At 36.7% G+C, this 21008-nt stretch overlaps 1 protein-coding gene across 14 annotated transcripts in view; it reads left to right on the top strand.

Annotated features, from left to right (window-relative positions):
- SOX5 (SRY-box transcription factor 5) overlaps positions 1-21008 on the top strand; it is a 963841-nt gene that overhangs the window by 171572 nt on the left and 771261 nt on the right. For 13 of the 14 annotated variants that reach the window (XM_045811725.2, XM_045811726.2, XM_045811739.2 and 10 more), the window contains one exon: positions 2226-2302. The exons of the other annotated variant lie outside the window; for it this stretch is intronic. The gene's annotated coding sequence lies outside the window, so the exon portion shown is untranslated. The remainder of the gene's footprint in view (positions 1-2225; positions 2303-21008) is intronic. 14 annotated transcript variants of the gene reach the window in all.

The raw sequence follows: 21008 nt of genomic DNA, 5'->3' as shown, positions 1-21008 counted from the left end.
AATTATTAAAAACTTAGTGGCTTAAAACAATGCCCACTTACTAGCTCATAGTTCTCCAGGTCGAGTCTAGCATGGCGTGGCTTTCTCTGCCCAGAGAACCACAGGCTGAAAATGAAGGTTGGCCCGGCTGAGTTCTTACGTGCACACTCTGGAGGGAAAAAATCTGCTTCCAAACTCATTCTTGTTGGTAGAATTCAGGTCTTTGTGGTTGTAAGAGCTGGGATCCCTGTTACCTTGCTGGCTGTTAGCTTGGGGTTGTCTGTAGCTCCTGCAGTTCTGTGGGTGCTCTCCCATCCGAGGCTAGCAGCGGTGTGTCAGGTCCTCCATGTGATTCAGATCTCTCTTTTCCTCTGTCTTTAACCTCTAGGTTAAGATTTAGAAGGTTAGGTCTACCCAGGTAGTTTCCCTGTTTTGAAGTTATATAATATAACCTATTCGGGAGAGTAAAATCCATGATATTCACATTTCTAGGGACTATGCGGAGCATGTTTCCCAATTAGGAGAATTTGGGAGGGGCATCTTAAATTCCGCCTACCAAACTTTTATTTATAACATTTATAAAGAACAAAAACAAGTTGTGAACAGCATCTTGCAGAATGCAATCTAAGCACTTAGGAAAAGCAAAAATAAAATTATGATTTAATTAATATTTTGTTTGAAAACTAGCACATCTTTTAATGAAGTTAATTTTCTAACATCTGACCTTGGCAGATCTACTATTACTAATCTTTAAAAATTTTACTAGCGTGTGACTCATTCACTTCTGTATATTCCTACCATTCACATTACCAAAACAAAACAAAACATTTCTATATTTATTACTGGGGGTGTGACAGTGGGAGTGGTTTTTATTGTTTGTGCAAGGAAAAATAAAACAATGCCATATAATCTATACATAAACACAATCACTTCAAAGTGATTTTTATTAGTAAGAGCTTTTGTTAACTTAACTTGAATGATAAAGTAAGATATCTTTCAAAGTTTTGGGGATTTCTAGATTTAAATAAGAAAGGTACAAGAGTTTAATTGCACAATTAGTCAACTACAAACTCAGTCAACTACAAACACATTTCCCCACATATTCCTCATTTCTGACACCAGTTGCAAGTTTGAGGGGTTTCTAAAACCACCTTCAGGTTTGACAATGTGCCAGAAGTATTCACTTAAGCAGGTTATACTCAAGGTTATAGTTTATTTCGGGGAAAGGATACAAATTAAAATCAGCCAGGGGAAAAAGTATATAAGGTTGAGTCGCAAGCTGATAAAAATAAGGCTAAGGCTGAGTCAGAGTTTGAGGCTTGAAGAACCAACCACAGAGCTTTCATTGTCCTCTCCTTATAGAGTCAGATGTATTACTTTCCCAGCATCAATATGGCAGTATGCATGGAGCGTTGTCCAGCGTTTTTAATGGATGTGATCACATACTGCCCAAGTTGCTGACCTTTAGGCTCCAGCCCCTCCTGGATGTCACTGTTGGGTTGATACCTTTAGTCTCCAGTTCCTTCCAGAGGCAAAATTGATACTGCATGGCCCCAAGCCTCCATCCAAAACACACTGTTTGTCCTGTGGCCAAAGCTCTCAGCCAAGCAAAGACACTCCTGCCAGGCATGACATTTGGAGGACCTAGAGATCACGTCTTAATAGCCAAAGACAAAGGCCAGATCTTTCTTTGCATAAGGTTAACTCTTCACCACACAGAAAAGGAGGGAGGCAAAGAGAAATGAATGCAAATAGTAGTTATTTATTGAGGGTCTACTGTGTGTCAGGCAGTATGCTAAGCATTGTTTCCTTTAATTTTTTGAACACTATTAGAATGATGCTATAATTATTTTTGTTTTGAAGATAAGCCGAGATTTATAGATTAAGAGATTTACCCAAGACCATGTAAATAGTCAATTGTGGAACCGGGATTTAAACTAATGTCAGCCTAACTCAAAAGTGCATGATCTTAAACACTTTATTGCCTCCACCAAAACCAACGGGCAATAAGAATATACAATGTAATAAGAACTTAGAAGCAATTATTCTTGAGAATTGTTTTCAGGACAAAGTTGTCATTCAAATGTATAAGAATATGCATTGCTATTTTAATAATATAGGGTACAGAGGAAGAGGATTGCTATATAGAATGGTTATGTCATTGAACTCATACCTTCCAAATGGATTCCAGCACTGTATCATTTAATTAATTCAAACACATTTATGGGGTATGCATTATATCTCAGGTGCTGTGCTGGCCACTGGTGACCCAAAGATGATGACAAATATGTTCCTGTCCACAAAGAGCTAGCGATCCACTGGGGTATGTAAACTCTTGATTATTTTTTAATATTATGTTAGTTTTAAGCAGAATAGAGAGAGTGCAATCTGTAAGAAATATTTTGCCTACAAATTTTGCAAGCATGTGGAACAATTTTTTTTGACTGGATGAGCTAATGATAAAGTTACTAATTTTTAGTTAGCTTCAATTTTTCAATATATTCTTTAATAATAGGATAGATCTTTAAAAAGTAGTTTTACTTCCTTTGCCTTCATGGGGGGATATCATAGCACTGAGATTTGTCTGTATTTCCTACTTATAATAGTACAAGAGGGCAAATGAAGGGAGAATAGGAATGCCACTAGAGCACATCATACATAACAACAATGTGCATTTCGTCTTCACACTTGTAATGTTGATACTCTGCTTTTCCTGGGTTACTTTAGTGATCGTTTTTACCTTTCATTTTCTCCTACTTCAGTGATTTCTCCAACTGAGCAAAGTCCCTATTGGGATAAAATAGGATTCCTTGTTTAGTTAATGTTGACTTTTGGCAAATTTGTACTTTATTTAAGTTATAGTTTATAATAGCCCATGCTTACAGTACACTATACAGTGTGCTGGGAGTGGTCCTGAAGCAATAAATACAGGAAGTGCAATAATATAAATAAGAAATATTGTATCCCAATTATACTTTATTTATTTTATAGCTTAATATAGAGGAATAAAATTAGAAAATAAAATAATAAATTTAAGTGAGCTTGATGTCCAGTAGTTCATATTGCTACTACACAACACTAACAACAATATATGTGGACTATTTAATACATATATTAATATGCTCTCTAGATTAAGCATTTTAAGTGCTGAGAGTGCAGTTGGGATCATTTTAAAATGTGAGCAACCCAAGAAAAAAAACGTGTCTTTTTTTTTTTTTTTGCAATATGATTTTAATTTTTAAAAGCATTTAATTTTATAAACCATATCCATCATCTCTGCATAGATAAATGTTGTGGCAATTTTTTGAATGAACCTTTTGGTTCCCTAAAGAAATTATGGATACACCATAAATTTATAAATGAAAGGCCATTCATCAGAGTTATAAATATGAGCGATTCTTGTGCTGATGCCCATGTAAACTTAAAGTGGTTTAATATCTATTGGCTTTTGAGCATAGTTAGAACAGCAAAAGAATATAGATACTGTCATACTTACATGGTGTCATAACATTGGCAAAATGGTGAGAATGACATGAAATATTTTTTGAATAGCATGGCATTTCCTTGAATTACTGCTGGCCATACAACATAAATCAACCTTAATGATGGATATTCCAAAGATGTTTATTAATCTATTCGTTTAATCTGAAATACTCACTCTTGGCATTTATAGAGCCAGTTCAAAGGAAGTGGCAAGTGCTTCTAAACCCCCGCAGTTACTTTTAGGGGCCCCATTATTATGTCAGCTAAGTCTGGTTGGAATGGAGATTAAAATGCATAGAAATCCTTTCCTTCTAGTCTATGCTAAAGATATTTGCTTGACTGAAATACATTTTCTTTTATATGTCTAATAAAAATCTCAGTTTGTTCCATCCTTGATGAAATTTACAACATGGCTCTCTATTTGAATCTTCAGTTTTTAATCCGTTTTCCTCCTTCCCCGCTCCCCAAATTGGAAGACAATCCTGTACTTGTATACTTTGATGAAAAGGACTGGAAAACTGACCAAATTCCTGTGCGCCAAATTAAGAAACAGCATATGGTGTATGATTTTGACAATATGTAGACAGGTAGGATGGACAGATGTAAAGACACAGAGAGGGGAATTTTGATTAGATAGTAAAGGTCAGAGACAGTAGCAGTTAAACTGAAGAAGGAAGGAGTCAGCTATGCATATGTTGGGGCGTAAGATGATATGAATGTGCGTGCAGGTGGCTGTGTTATTTATTAAAATGTGGAAAGTCTAGGCGAAGAGCTAACCTCTGTAGTAAAATAATGTAAGCAGGACTCAGCTTCTCTCCATTTCTTAGCTTCCACTAGGACAGCTTCAGTCTTGGCTTCACTCGGGAGCAAGATGGTGGCGATAGCATTGCTTCAGCCTGGGCGCCCTATCCTTTCATTCAGATCAAACAGGAAAAAGAGAGTCTCTTTCCCAGAAGCCCCATCAAAAGTCTCTTTGTACTAATTGGCTTTGATTAGATCACAGACTAATCCTGTGCCCCTCTCCTGGAGTAAAAGATAGAGTCAGCTTTATCACTTTCCATGGGCTAGGCATTGGGATTGCCTCCCAGAAGGAAAGGGGTACTTTTAACAGAAAGAGGGTATATGGATGCTAGGTAGCAAAATAAGTAAATAAATAAATAAATTAAATTAAATTAAATTGCTGTCAGAAGAAAAATTACAATGCGTATATACACATGAAATTTTGCGTATATTTCCAGAAGCCTGTAGATTTCCTTGCAATCCATGGATTCTAGATTAAGAAACTCTTAAAAGTAACAGTGAATCAATACCTTCTGGAACAAACAGAAAACAGTGTTGATAACCATAGCCATCCAGGAAAATGTGTTTTTACTTAGATTGTTTCCTGAGAAAAGGCACAAAAAGAATATAATCTATAACTAGATGTTTAAGTGATAATATCAAATTAAGAATGAACAAGAAGTTGTGTTTTCTTGTTAGCTAAAGTAGAAATGAGTGGTTCACCTTGAAGGTGTTTCTGTAACTATTATTGTGTACGAGGAAAAGAGGCAAAATCTTTTATTCAAGGTAAAAACTTTAACAATGTCGGAAGACTTCTATTGGGATAAAAAGAAGTTTTCCAGTGTTGGTTCAACAACTTTTATTGTGATGGGTGCCTGTGTTTATGTGCATCCTAAATCCCTTCAGTTTACTCAGTTCAGTTAAAAAGAAGTATTAATGCGGGAATGAAAGGCAGAGCATAAGGAATACAGTCAGTTATATTGTAATAGTGATGGAAGGGGACAGATGGCAGCTACAGTTGTGCTGAACATAGTATAATGTATAAACTTGTGAAATCACTATACTATACATCTGAAACTAATGGAACATTGTGTGTCAACTATACTCAAATAAAAGAAATTTAGAAATAAATATCTATTATTTGGAAAAAATATTAATCACTATGAAAGTGATTTGTAAAGAATATCCTTTAGATGATTGGCCCAAACTACTTGTTGATTTGCTAATTTTTTTTTCTTTTTAGCTATATTTTGTTTTAGAACATGTAGGTGATGTCAGTTGTTTCTTTAAAAATTATTTTTATTTGAGAAAGCTTAAGAAAATGGGTAGAAAATATAGTTCAATCATTGGAAAATGTGGATACTTTAAAAATGCCTATGCAATGATTGTGTACTTTTCATTAGTATTGGTCTTTTAATAATGTGGACACTAACATAGCAGCTGCCAAGGTAACAGTCATAAATATGCTTTATTTTTACCTAAATTTCTTAGTTTATTGACAAGCAAGAGTTAGCCTGGGATTCTAAGTTGCATCTCTGAACACAAGAGGAGTTTTTCTTAAGTGAATCAAAATATTACTCAAAAATGGAAAGGAATTCCATGATTGTCGGATATTTTTAAAGAATAAACATGTTAATTGAAGATGGCTTTACTGTGCCACCTGTTGTCTCTTCACACAAGCAAAAACCCTCGGAGGTTTTAACACTCTTCCTCATAAATGATAAGCTTTTTAACCTAAATCTTCTACTTATGACTAAAGTGATTGTCACTGTTCCTTGTTCAGTATTCTCAGTTGTGAAGAAAGATATTATATTTTTCTCTAACCTCTAATGCTACTGAAATGCTACAGCTGTTTTGGAGGGTGTCCACTTTTCGAAATATTTCTGCAAAGGCTATAATGTATCTGGCTTTCCACACCAACATGTTATTTTTAGAAACTCCTCCTGAAAACCTCAGTTTACCACCAGTTCTTGCTTCAACTGAAAAGTTGGTTCTTCTTTGATCTGTTACTACTCCGTGTGTGTATGGTTTTTGTTTTGTTTTGCTTTCTAGATTACAGCATATCTTTACACAGTGTCAATTATCTGTGAATAGGAAACAGCAGGTAGTTCATTCGTTGAAAACTAGTTTACAGATTTTCTTGCTATACATTTCTCTGTCTTTCAGATTCAATTTTAGATTTAACCAAGCTAGGGAGTTGCTTCTCTCCGTGGTCATATTATCATCAGTGGAGTTTGGAGAAATGAGTTTTTTTTAAAGAACAAACTTTTAAAAATCTATCATTTAAAATGTTATTCTTCCAATTTGGCTAAAACAAATCAATAAATATTTTTAAGGCTGTGAGTTAAAGCAGGAAGAAAGTGTCACTCCTGTAATCCTTTCTAAAGACAAAAGATAGAGGACCAAAGTCTTGTAAGAGCAATCCATATTGTATTTTTTTTTTTTTCTACATGATGTCCATTTCAGCTGTGTAGGTGAGAGTTTCAGATAAGATTAAATGCTTTTACAGATGTGAACAGTCAAAACATCCCCTATTATTTATTTTAAGGGCTTTTTAAGGAGAAGGAATGGGTTTAATGTGAGACCGCAAAGCATACATTTCTAAGACAGCTGCCTGTCTGAATAGGGAATGAGCTAAGGGGTGAACAGGAGAGAATCCACATACATATTTGAGTTTCACTTTAGAACTTTTGATAGCTTTGGTCACTGATTGGAGTCTCTCTCCAACTAGGAGCCTAGGAGACAAAGCAGGTAATCTACATAATCTTTCCCACGTTTTCTACAAGTGCCTGTAGATGAAAACATGTCAGACAACTGGTCAAATAGGGCCTAAAGTTTTCTCTGTTTATTTGTTTTAAATCCCTTCTTTACTGAGAAGGAAATAAAAAGAAATCTTGAAGTTGGTGACAGACTTGGGTTCTTGCCACATTCCCAGCTTACTTCGTGGACGGCTCTCTACTTCAGAGAAAGTTAATATTTTCCAGAGATGTGCCATAGGTATTCTAAATCATACTACAGACACCTGCTCCTTTATATGGATATGTTCTCCACCTAGGATGAATCAGACTTGATTTTTTTTTTTTTTTTTTTAGTGTGCTTCCTTTCAAAAACCTCATTAATCTTAGTGTGCAGAATTTAGGGGGAAAGTTGTGTTTTGCTAGTTGACACTGTTTAATGTAAATGATTTATGATTATTCCTTATGTATACACGATAGGCACTTTATAAATTGGATTGTTCTAGGAGTAACACGATACATAAATGTTATTGCTATAAATTCTGAAGTTGACTATATATTTTTGTATCATGTAACCAGTTGACTTATAAATGCTGACTATTCCAACCTGCTTTTTCTACTCAATATTGTAAGTGGTGACTTAGGTAAGCCAAGCAGAGATATACACAGAGTCGCTCAAACTGCACAAGAACAGGACATCTTGGCACCTCTCCAGCATGGCTTCTGGCTATCTTCCAGGGGTAATGGCAGAAAGAAGAAAGAATGAGAGGGGAAACTGAAACTATATGTAGTAAAAAGATGAATCTAAATGATTATTATTTTTTGCCCAGTAAAGTCAAGAGCCAACCAAGAGAAAAGGGGAAAAAGCAGAGCAAACAGGAGAAAAGTATTAGTGAAACCTATTCAGCAAAATTTAGTTAGATACCACTTCACAGGTAAATTTTCATCACATCATATTAAATAAGGGTAAATTATATACGTTAAAATTAATAGGTTAACAACTATGCAATTATAATTTTTTGTATCAATAGGTGTGTATAGAAACAATAATGTTTAGTTCCTTTCTTTTGCATTTCTGTGAATGAAGTGTTTGAGGAATGGAGCTTTACAAACCGCTTGATTCTACTGGCCATTTTATAATACGTGTAATGCTGTTACACGAATAGCTCTTATTTTTTACCATGAAAAGTCACGGTGATTTTCTTTCTAAGATCCTAAAGAATTTGAAAAAAAAAAAAAAAAAACTCCGAATAATTGGTCATTTTATATCTGAGTAATTGTTAAATACCAAACTCATCTAAAATGTTGAGGTAGAGGGGAAAGAGTAACAGCCATATAACTGGCCAGTCGGCTTCATAGCAATTTTTTGCTAACCCCTGGTGTTATCTGCTTACCTGATCACACAGTCCTGGCGTCGGGGCTGATTTGAATTGTTCTACGCCCTAATTTGTGTAAAGAAGAACTGGGCTGTGAAGAATTCTATTGTGTTTATAGTGTCTATTCTGATAGTGATTTTAGAGTCCATTTCGTGGGCTGTTTCAGTTGATTCCCCTCCCCCAGGACCTCTTAAGTACTATTGTCTACACAATTGATCTGGTCCCCATGAAGCCAGTTCACATCAGCTGTTGCAGTGGCTGAAAATACAAGATCAGTAATTTTAAAACCTTGAGGTTCCTATCCTCCACAAAAGACTAAATTTCATCAGGCAATCCCATGTGAAAAGATCATGAGACTGAAACCAGTGGGTGTGTGTGTGTGTGTGTGTGTGTGTGTGTGTGTGTGTGTGTGACTAGTAATAGCAAACATTATTTATTTGGCTGTTACATTGAGGGAAATATCCTAATTTGCTCCTTTATAGCTTCAGCAATACATTTTTAATTGTCATACTTTCTGGAGTTTTCCTGGTGCATGCATTGGAAAGAATATGCATATGCAGATATCTCTATATTTGTAGGCACTATAGTCAAAACAACTTATTTGCCTAGCTGCAAAGCTGACTTACTCACCCACTCACAAACTCCCTAGAGGAAATAGGGCAAAAAGGTCAAATAGAAGCAATAAAGCCCATGATCTTTTACAAAAAAGTTACTTCAGAAGTTCTCAGTGGCTCTGTTCGTCTTCTGGAAGGGAGATCACTCCATTCCCTGCCCATTCCTGTGTCATCAGCAGTAGCTTTGGATTCATTTTAGAAGAGGGAAGTCTGTTTCTACATTGCTGCTGCTATCCACTCAGGTAAGCTGGATTGAAATCCCAGTGAGACCGCTGTACCAGCCTAGACTATGGGAAGATTCTGTGCGGATAGAGGGATTTACGAACCTCAGTTCACTGATCTTGTAGAATCTTAACCACTATTTAAAATTCTGCTTTGTCTTAAAGGAGGCTAAATTTAAATGCAAGACCTCCAGATTTAAATACACACACACACACACACAATATCAGAAAAAACCCATGGGTTTTTGTTCAGTACAGAATACTTATAGTAACTATCATTTACTGAGGACTTTCTTTTTGCCAGTAGCATCTAATTTAAGCCTCCTAAGTACCTCGTGAAGCCAGTGCTATTATTATACCCATTTTTCAGCTTAGGGAATTGAGAGAGAAAGAGAAATTGAGTAACTTGCCGTGACTCAACAGCTAGTAGGAGGTGGAGTCAGGATTCAGAGCGAGGCAGAGAGATGCTGGGGTTGAAGCGCGCCCTGCCAGGTTGGCTGTAAGCCGTATGCAGTGCTTCATGGATGAAAAGAATGTAGTAGAGCCATCGTTGAGTAGGAAGTAAAACTTGAGCTTCTGTTTCTTGTACTAATGGTCACTGTATCTCCCGCTCAGGCCCTGTTGTGACCAATGGCAAGTCTTATTTGAGACCGCCAGTCAAAAGCGAGTAAAAAATAATCGATGGCCAAGAAGAGAAAGGAATGCACTGGTTAATGTGAGGATCTGACCTGAGGACCTTGCTTTCACTATTGCCACAGTAAACAAGCGAGCTAATGAACCACAGATGTGCGTGTGTCATTAGTGTCTTGCAGTTTTGTCTTCCTGGGTAGCTACCATCAAGAAGGACAGTGCCCTCTATGAATATGTATTTAGAACTCGATACAGCAATTTATTCTTTTGAAAAGCACTTTATCATTTTGCTGTTGATAAACATATAAGCAATAATCAGTAGTTAGAAGTTTCAGGCTAGAATGGATGCCATTATTAGTGACTTAACTTTTCCTGTGAATTCCATGTGTGTCACCAGGATTGGCTTGTGCCACCCGGAGCTACATACATCCAATTTTTAGAAAAGCTCGCTTCAAATGCTTCTTGTGCTATGAACCCTTTGGTTCTCAGAACTCTGGTAGTCACTAATTTCCAAACTCTGAATATGTAAAATAAAGTACTTGCACAAAAAACCTAGGAGCTGTATAGGTCAGAACATTTGTTTAAACTAATATAGAATTAGCTTTTTCAGTTCCAGCTCCCTTTTTCCTATCTATTTGCCTTGCTAATAAGAAGGCCTTAACTTATTCCTGTTCAGTTACCTTGTGCCATGATACCTCTCCTTTTTGGATTTTTTTATTCTGAGTTGAGCAGACCTTCCTATTCCACAGTAATAGTAAAACAGAAAGGCTGCTCGATAAATAAGGGTGGTGGAAACAATGAAATGTAACTCAAACTAGGCAAAATAGCACCTCTCAACACAACTTCCATTACATTCGAAATTGGTCTTTACAGATATTTTTCTCTGCCTGAAACATGTGTGTTAGTTCTATTTATATAAGGGAATAGTGACATCCTGTGTGTAGCTAGACTAATTGCCTCTGTAATTAACCTATTTGAGAAGGAAGTTGCATAGAAATAAAATATCATTGAGTACCGAAAGAGGCAATTTTATCTCAAAGCAAACCTCTAACTTTACCAGAGGGTGTGGAATAAACAAAAAGATTCTGTCTCCTTCCCTTCCATCTTTTTTTTTTCCTTCCTTCTTTTCCTTGTCTCTAGACAATTCCACTGTCTTCTCCATTTTCTCTCTACTACCTTTATTTTCTATATTATGAGGTAAAGATCTAGTGTTACAATGAGTGAATATTCTGTTTTTAAAATAGAATTGAGGATAGATGGAAGTGTGGTGAAAGAGATAATCTTTTTGTCTCAGGAGTATTCAAGTGTCTTTTTGGTCAAGGGTGGGATATGCATAGAATCATTTTGGTGTCTCAGAAGTTGCGGATGAAACTTAGCCTTCTTCCTATCCCTTGATAAAATACATGTTAATTAAATTTAGAGAGGTATCTGGGGACATGGCGAAAGCAGGGTTTCTCTTTTCATCTGTTAAATCCAGAATAAACTGTTAGAAGGCAATATATTACAATAGAGTGTAGTTTTTGTGGTCAGAATTATTCATAACTCACCTAAACATATGACTAAGGGGGAAAAGAAGAGCAGTTTTTTTTTTTTCCCAGTGTCCCTTTCAACATTTTTGAAAGGTAAGAGATTGCCAAGACATTTCAGAAAACAGTAGGACAAAGCAAAAGCAAGAGGCATAGGAGAAATTAGTCAAAATTGTCCTGCTATTTATGTCCTGACTTATCCTCAAACCCCAGCAAGACCCAGCTTTCACGGCTTTGTTCAACCCTAGCTTCATGTATAATCCCCTATTCCATAATCAAAATGGTATTTTGAACCAGATAGCTTGTTTCAGACTTTTTTTCATGAGATAATGAATGTTATGTTATCATTGATATATTTTTAAGTCAGGTAACTAAGTTTGTATTTTGCATGTTATACTGACTTGAAAAAGCTTGAAGTTATGACCACTACTAAGAAGAATTTCCTTGTGAAATATTTGAGAATTTTAAGCCAAAGTAAGCGTAATCACTGTATTATATAATGATGGCTGAGAGCAGAATAGTTGGAATGGAAATGGTTTGGAGTTTCAGACTGCGGTGGACTTGGATTCCTTAACTTGTAGGACAGTCTTTCCATGCCTCAGTTTTTTTTATCTGTGATGTGGGGATACAAATTCCCCTTTCATAAGATAGTCTTGAGACTTTAGTGAAGAAACATTCACGTAATACCATGCCTAGTGCCTATAAATAAACGCTTTGTAAATAGTAGCTAATATTATTTCAGATAACATTGGATAAAGCAAAATGATGTGGATACTAGTTTACTGTGAATTAATTTAATCTTATCTGGTTGAACTAGTCTTCAAATGGATTTGCTTAATGACCCTTTCATTTATTGTTTTATAATCTTTAAAACTGTGGTAACTTTTCACTTCTATTGATAATTTATATTAACAATAGCTGGCTTATCATTCTTGGAAGATGGTACAAGGACATTTTTAGAAAGTATTTTTCCTTGACAAAAATATGAAGTAAAAGAAGAGAAAGAAACACTGCAGAAAGTTTTCTTGTGCATCACCTTGTGATTAATCCTTAATCATCACTGAAAATTATCAGATTGCAAAAGAGGCTCCTTAGGAGTAAAAGGAAACACTCAGCTCTACAAAACTGGTCATTTGGTCATGGCTATGTTTTGGCAATGCTGCTAATTAAAGATAGTATCTATGATCATTGGGGTGAACAGCAGCTTAGCGCGAGTCTCCCATCTGTTTCATTGGCCATATTCAATCAGGTAGCGAATTACATGAATCAGAAACTCAGAAAAACCATCCTCCGGAGATTCAGACTCAGTCACTGCTTATTATCACAAGATAATTCACTCATCCGTTCAACAAATATTTATTGGGAGTACATTACATGCCACCCACTGTGTGTCAGTTTTGAAAATATAGTCGTGAACAGAGTAGACAAGGCATGGGGCCTCACAGACTTTACAGCCTGACAGAGAAGGCACATAACATAATACAAGTAATTACAATGAAATATGGAAGTCTTATAATAGGGGAATTTTTTTGATCTCTTAGCCAACTGAGTTGTGAATTCCTAATTGTGGATAGTGGGGGTAGGGGTATTCCTCCCTGCTTTGAATTTCCATAGCATTTTATCTGTACCTCCATTTGGAAACAGCTTCCACCTTGCATTCAGTTCCTTATGACTGTGGCTTATCTTCTAGGACTTCAGGTTCCTTAGGAGCCAGGCAGGAGCCATGTGGGAGTGCCCTTCGTATCTTTCGGAGGGTATGCACTTGTGCACTCTACATGGTAGGTACTAAATCAGTGCTGTTGAGAGAACTGAAGCAAAGAAAAAGTGTTAGTGGTTTACATCCATCGTCCTTTCTGTTTTAAATTCTTAAATATTTCAGTTTGAAATTTCTCCTTCATATTCATTGTGGTTAGAGGGAGGTAAATAACCAAGTGAAAGTCATGGTCCTTCCTTTTATCCCTCTCTCTCGTCTATTATTCTCTCAAAATTTAATCCACAGCAATATCCTCTGGAATAAATTCATTACTATTTGTAAGACGTTCCAAGTTTGCTCTACAGAAGTCTGACTTCCGTTGCCACGTGCAAATAATAATGGAAGAAGCATCTACTATTTTTGGTCTTTTGGGATATCATGATCAACCTTCTTTTCTGCCGATCACTGGACCTATCAAGAAAATCAGTGTTAGGTTAAACTAGCATCTTGTTTGGAAAGGTTAGAACTCTTCATCGGCTATAAAAAAAGGTAGACCCTTTAACCAATGGTTTAGTGTTCATTTGCCGTTGCCCGCCTCATAGAGCTCTAAAAAATAAAACTGAAATCTGACACCTTTTAAAAAGTAGGAAAATAATCAACTCTTAGACAGGAATCCAATCCATAGCTTAAGAAAATTTGGTACTAAAAATGATAAAGGGAGTAGTTCTGCAAAAAGAAGGAAGCCTTTGCATATTGTTCTGGAAGGATTGGAGCTGCACTGAGATTGAGAGACCTGAGCTCGGTGTTGCCTGTGAGCCAGGGTGTAATTTAGTGAGCTGACAGGAGGAGTGAAGTATCTCCTCAATATCTGTGTTTGGCAGAAGAGATGAATGCATACATCAAGACACAATGTTTAAGTGTTTTATTTCCTTATTTCAGCCTGTCAAACTGTCAGTATAGTTAATGGCCACCAAGAGAGAGAGAGAGAGAGAGGGAGGAGGAGGAACAGAGAGAAACAAAGGTGCTATGGAATCTGAAAAGAAAGAAACCAGGAAAGCATTTGCATGTTTCTGTGGCATAATGGTCAGTCAGACAAAAATAACTCACTATATTCATCTCTCTACTAAAGCCAGATGTGCTGGTCCCCTACCTACAATCCCCGCACCCTTCCGAGCCTTCGTGTATGTCCTTCATGATTGCTTCATTTAACTTTGATCTCTGTGACTCCTTTCACTGAAGTCTAGATTGATTAGCGATACTTAAAGGATTATTTTATGCTTTATCCGTGGTATCCAATTTTGCTCAGTTTTCCAAGTTTACTATCTTGTGTACATTGTTTATAAAATCGGGTATTAATGCTATTTATACAAAAATGTTCACTGTAACACATAAAACATCCCCCCTCCACTTTCCTTTTTATCATTTTGAGTTTTTATAGTACGCAAAGAATAAAATTGGGCTGGATTTTGACCTATTGTATCTTTCTTCAGAAAAGAAAAAGCGTAAAGTGAAATGACTAAATTAGACATTTACAAGTACAAGACTATTTTAAATTTCTGAAAATTCTTAGCACAACCAAGGGATTTTTATTTTATAAAAAGGAAGTATATATGATGGATTGTTTTTGTACTGGAAATATGTTATTCTTCCATAGAAGTGGTAAAGCCTCTTGTCATTCACATCTATGTCAAACTGAATTTTCAATCTTTGAATTCATTCCAGTGATGAATACTTTTTATAGTGAACACTTTTAGTTGCCTTATAAACAGAGAAGTATTTAATTAGAAAAAAATGTTTTTTAAAATATCTATTTACAAATCTTATAAAATGGTCTAAGGAGAGGTAGTATGGAGTATTAAATACACTGGGTCCCGAATCTGGCCAATCATCAACACCTGGCAGGCATTTAAAAGTACAGACCCTTGGACTCCACTCCAGATTGCCTGGAAGAGGATCTTAGGGATGAGGGTCCAGCATGTGTGTATATATAAGATCCATCCCACACTCCCTACCCCTGGCCCCCAGGTGATGTGGGCTCTCAACCAGGCTAGGAAACGTACTGTCTCTGTCACGGAGAGAACACTGCTCTGGTTATCAGTAGAATTTGGGCTGATTTCTGATAGTATCATTCACTCACTGAGTAACTTTGGGCAAATCACAAGCTTTGGGGGAGCACATTTTTCAACCCTATATAATTTGTGTGATCTTTTCCAGCTTTCATTATATTAATGAAGTTTTAAAAAGTTTTAAACTTAAAACTGAGTCAAAATACACATGCACATGTACAGTTTCTTACTAGTTTTTATTCTTAGGTTGAGTTGATAGAAGTAGGCAAACAGGGGTGCCTGAGTGGCTCAGTCAGTTAAGTGTCTGCCTTTGGTTCAGGTAATGATCTCAAAGTCCTGCGATCGAGCCCCATGTTGGGCTCCCTGCTCAGCACGGAGCCTGCTTCTCCCTCTGACCCTCCCCCTACTCCCCCACTTGTGTGCTCCCGCTCTCTCTCTCAAATAACTAACTAACTAACTAACTAACTAACTAACTAAATAAATAAATAAATAAATAAAATATCTGTTAAAAAAAGAAGCAAACAAATAATAAAAAGTCAAAAGAATCTCTCCTCTTACCCTCAGTTTAAGACTTCTTGATTGGACCTCTCTTTTTTGATATCAATCATGAACATGTTCTCATGAAAATGATAGACCTTCAGATGCAAAACTGAACTTTTCCCCACCTGCCCAAATTTGTTTCTCTTAACAAATGACATCATGCATCTTGTGTTAGCCAGAAACCAAGCATCACCCTCCCTTTCATTTATCTTTGATATCCTGGCTTGATCTAACCTCCTGAAATATTGTTCATCTGTCAACTTTTTATTTCCCCCACCATCCATCTGGGCCAAGGTGCCATATTTCCTGGATTCTGCAATAACCTCCCAATTGAGAGTCTTTTCTATACCTCTTGCCACCCTGTGCTTTAGTCGATGTTCAGTATTGCCAAGAGATTAAAAATGCAGATCTGATCATAGGTCTTTCCCCTTCCCATCCCATTGCACTTGGAATAAAGACCAAAATGTGTACAGTGGCCTGCAAGACCCTGCACGATCTATCCTGCCCTTCCAGAACTCCCTCACTTTCTGCTCTCTATGCCAACTGGCTATCCTTCAGTTTCTCACACGGTATATTTCCTTTCCATCTTAGGGCCTTTGAATTTTCATTTCTTTCTGTCTAGTAGGCTATTCATGTCCAGCTTTTCATTTCAGATCAGCTGAAATGACATTTCCTCAGGAGAGCCTTTTCTGATGCCCCAGGTATGATTGAGTCTATCTATTATATACTAGAATAGAATACCTTGCATTTTCCTTCAGAGCATTTTTCACAGTTTATAATTTTATATGAATGCAATGACTTGGTTAATTTTAATCGAATCTAAAAGACTATAACCTTGGTAAGAATAGGGACCTTGACAATTTTGTTTATCACTGATTCCCTAATTCCTCAAACAGTGGGTAGTATATAGTAGGCTCTTAAGAAATATTTGTTAAGTAAAAGAATAAGTGAATCAATAGAAGAAGAGTACTCGTATATGCAGGGACATCTCCCTCATTGCCACATATATTCTTTCCAGCAGTCTGGAATTGGTAATCTCTCAACCTACTACTATTTCTCATTCTCTGTTCCGGTAACATCTGAATGCTTGGTTCAACCCTTTTCTGTGCTCCTCTGAGGTTAACGAGGAATGTAAAAGCAGTTGCTTTAGTTGCAGCTCTTGAGATGAGGTGTAAAATAGTGCATAACTCAATGCAAGAAGTATGGGTAGAGAAGAGGCCCCTCAAAAGTTTCTTTACAGGAAATGAAGATTCCATTTCCTGAACTCCCTTGTTTGCTCAAATAAAGAAGTTGTTCCATGGAGGGTACACAAATCTTGTATCTGAACTGGTCAATCATCGTGTTAGATTCCTGTCTTGACATAACACATTGATACAGGTTATTGGCAGGAAGACAGCTTTTGGAGACAGAGAAGATTAGAGATAGGGAGTTTAGTTAAGGCAGCATATTTATTGTTGTCTGTTTTTCAGGCATATCATATTCTTTGTAAAATATGATCTGGGAAACTGGAACTCCTGTCATGTACATTGTGTGTTAGAGGGCCTTCTTCCTCACCCTCCTCTGGCTGTTCCCTTCACTCCTGGGTAGATGAACAATCTACCAGGTCCTATTCTAGACATGCTCCAGGAAATTTATACCTTGTAAATTCCCTGTCCAAAGACTTCACGCCTGTTGATGAGGCCTGTGCAGGCCTCTTCCATGATCTGTCCTTCAGAGGTCATACTTTGCCCCTGGAGTGTGTTACCCTAGGTCCAGGGGTGGCTAAGGGACAGCTGCTTGAGAGGGGCTGGCCACAGAGAGGGGGTGCCTCCATTTATCCTCTTGTCCTGGGTCCACAAATATTAAGGGGATGCTGGAGAGTAGATGGGTACTTTAGGGAGAAGGCATATAACAAGAGAAGAACACAAAGCCCTGAAGAACATAAAGTCAAGGCCCAGACAAGTTAATACTTGACTAGATGAAAAAACAAACCCATAGTGTCTGAGTAAAATAACTTTTGAAAACAGAAGCCAACTAGAAAAATAAGAATTAGGAAAATACAGCCTTGATTTTTACAGCATGACTCTCTCTAGTCAGCACTAGTCATGATTAGTGGGGTATTTGTTCTAGAGAAAAGGCTCATGGCAGTGATCCATGGCATGATCCCATTGGGCCCTGTTGTCATGGTCCCACTGGAGCTCAGTTTGTTATTCACATTTTTTTTTAAAGAATTGAGTGTTGGTTTTGTTTCAATATTTGTTTCTCATCATGTAATTAATATATATTATTTTCCCAGAATTTTCTATAGTGAAGTAGAGAGAACATGTTATTCTCATCATTGGGAAGAAGAATTAATAACATAAACAGGTAGTTAATAGCATAGCTAAAATTTATTGTCACAAAAACACCTGTCCATTCATTGCTGCCCTATATGAACAAAATCTCAGCGATACTAGTGGAGGAAATCAGGAAGGAACAAAGTAAGGGACTTCTTAGCTTTAAGATGATTAAACAATTTCATTCAACAGGCAGCACTTTTCTCTTAAGCCAATAGCTCTCTTTTTCACAGTACCTTTAGAATCTTTTTGCAAAGTTGAAAGTGCTGTAATTTTAATGTAACTATTACATTCAAGACATTAATGACCTGGATCACTGAAAATAACCATGGTAACAGGTGAGAAATCAAAGATAGTTAATTTAATTGCCACAGAAAGAAAATAAGTGCAAATAATCTATAATTCTTCATTTCCAATATGTACATGTTATTTTCTTGCCGCATTAATTACCCAATAGTTAGACAGAAATTATCTAGTTGTTGCTCTGTGACTCCCCATTGCATTCATCTAATGGTTTGCACTCTAATAACTATTCATTATAATTTCTTACCTCAGCAGTTTAGGCTGCTGTGAACTGGGTAACATGTTCATTCAGTTGACATTAGCAATTTTTAATAACAATAAAAATGATACTTTAAATATAGTGGAAAGGAATTAAGCAGTTCTTTCAACCTAGTTACGTAAAGGCCACTCTAATTCAGTGGCTCTCTACAAACTGCTAATGATCTGGGACTGCTTCTCAGACAGAAAAATATCAAAATTCCTCTCCATTTCTTAACTCTTTTTCTAGGAGTCCTGGAATATTCCCATAGAACCCTGCTCAGAAGTGACAAGCAAGTTGTAGAATCCTAACTAGGGATATATTAAGAATCACTGCCAAAGCTATTAAATATTTTGTTGTATGTCTACTGTGTGCCAAATATTTTGCTAGGACTTGAGGATACCACGTGAATAACACAAGGTTAGAGGTACAGATGATAAAGCAGAAAATCATGACTAATGAGGAAGTTTATTATAGTTTTAAATTTTCATGTAATCCATAGACCATAAGAGACAGTGAATTGATGGTATTTAAATTTCATGACTGGGTGCAGGAATTTTATAATATAACAATGTAGGCGATAGTCAGTTGTATAATTAAAAATTATATCTACTGTATTTATTGAATCCTTTCTTATGTCCCAGATATGGTCACTTCATTCTCACACAAACACACACCCCACCCTTATAAGTTAATTCTTTTATGTCTATTTTCACATAAGGAAGCGAGGGTTAAATAATTGACCAAAAGTCATCTGAGCAAGTAAGTGAGAGAGAGAGAGCAGATCCCAGTTCAGGCTGGGCTCACTCAGTTCTAAGGCTTCTATAGAAAAAATAATTAAGAGCATTTGTAGCTCTGGCACTTATGGCCAGTACTCACTGAATAAGGTGTTTACTTTTAATTGATTTTGTTCTCTATTTTAATTCCAAACTATACCAAAACCATTTCAGAAAGAATCTATCACATCTTTTAGATTGGTTTCTCAATCTCCTTTGGCAAGTCTTTCTCAAAAACTGCTTCAGCAAGAAATTTTTTAAAATGAATAAATGAACAAAGGTAGATACATGCTAAAAAAGAATATAGAACCACCTCACATCCATTAAGATGATTACTACCGCACCTCCCTCTCCCCGCCCCTGCCAAGGTGCCCGGGTGGCTCGGTTGGTTAAGTGTCTGCCTTCAGCTCAGGTCATGATCCCGAGACCCTGGGATTGAGCCCCCCCCCCCCCCAATCTACATGCTCAGGGAAAAGTCTGCTTCTCCCTCTCCCTCTGCACCCCCCCACCCCGTGTTCTTTCTCTTCTTGCTCTGCTCTCTATCTCAAATAAATTAATAAAATCTTAAAAAAAAACCCTAATAGCAGAAAATAAGCATCCATGAGGATGTGGTGAAATTAGACCCCTTGTATACTGTTAGTAGAAATGTAAAATGTACAGTTACTATGGAACGTAATACGGAGATTCCTCAAAAAATTAAACATATGATTTACCATATGATCCAGCAATTCCACTTCTGTGTATATATCCAAAAGAACTGAAAGCAGGGTTTCAAAGAGATATTTATACAGCCATGTTCATGATAGCATTAAATACAATAGCCAAAAGGTGGAAGCAGCCCAAGTGTCCATTGATGGATGAATAGATAAACAAAATGGATTGCTATTATTATTATTATTATTTGGCTTTAAAAAAGGAGGGAAATTTTGGCACATACTACAGCATGGATGAACCTGGAGGTCATTATGCTAAGTGAAATAAGCCAGCTACGAAAGACAAGTACTGTATGACTCCACTTCTATGAGGTACCTAGAGTAGTTAAAATCATAGACAGAAAGTAGCTGCCAGGGTCTGGGACAAGGTGGGAAAGGGAATTTGTTTTTTAACGGGTGTAGAGTTTCAGTTTTGCAAGATATAAAGAGTTCTGGAGATAGCTTGCACAATAACGTGAATGTATTTAACACTACTGAACTATATACATGTAATGATTAAGATGGTAAATATTATATGTACTTTACCACATTAAACATTTTTAAAAAGGAAATATGGAAGATTATACGACAGAGAAGACCTGGGGAAGGAGGGGGGCGCTCATTAGGTAAGTTTTTCAGCAAAGACATGTCCAAGATAGGCACAATGCCATGGACCTCTCAGTCCGAAGCCAAAGATAGCTTCAACAGGCAGAGGTATCCACAAATATAAAATCCTGGGCTGAGAAAGAGCGAAGTACATTTGAATGAGAAGGAAGTCACATAGTAGCAGATGATATTCTTGGAGAGAGGTAGAAAGGGTGGATCATGGAAGGACCATTAGACATGGAAGAATTTCAGACTGCGTTATCTCCATTACATTGTATCTTTCCTCCGTAGGGCTCTTTCTATCTTAGGAGATCACAAACTTTATCCATTTTGCTTCAAAAATAGTAATTGGCTTACTTATTGATGTTATGATTCCCATGTCTCTTATTGCACAATTAAAAAATATTGAGTGCCGTGTTAACTTGGTGAGTTTTC

Source organism: Ursus americanus, chromosome 25 (genome assembly GCF_024610735.1).
Source record: "Ursus americanus isolate L20-20 chromosome 25, mUrsAme1.1.p, whole genome shotgun sequence".
Lineage (NCBI taxonomy): Eukaryota > Metazoa > Chordata > Mammalia > Carnivora > Ursidae > Ursus > Ursus americanus.
Note: the sequence above shows the minus strand (reverse complement) of the source record. Positions and strands in the feature narration are given on the sequence as shown.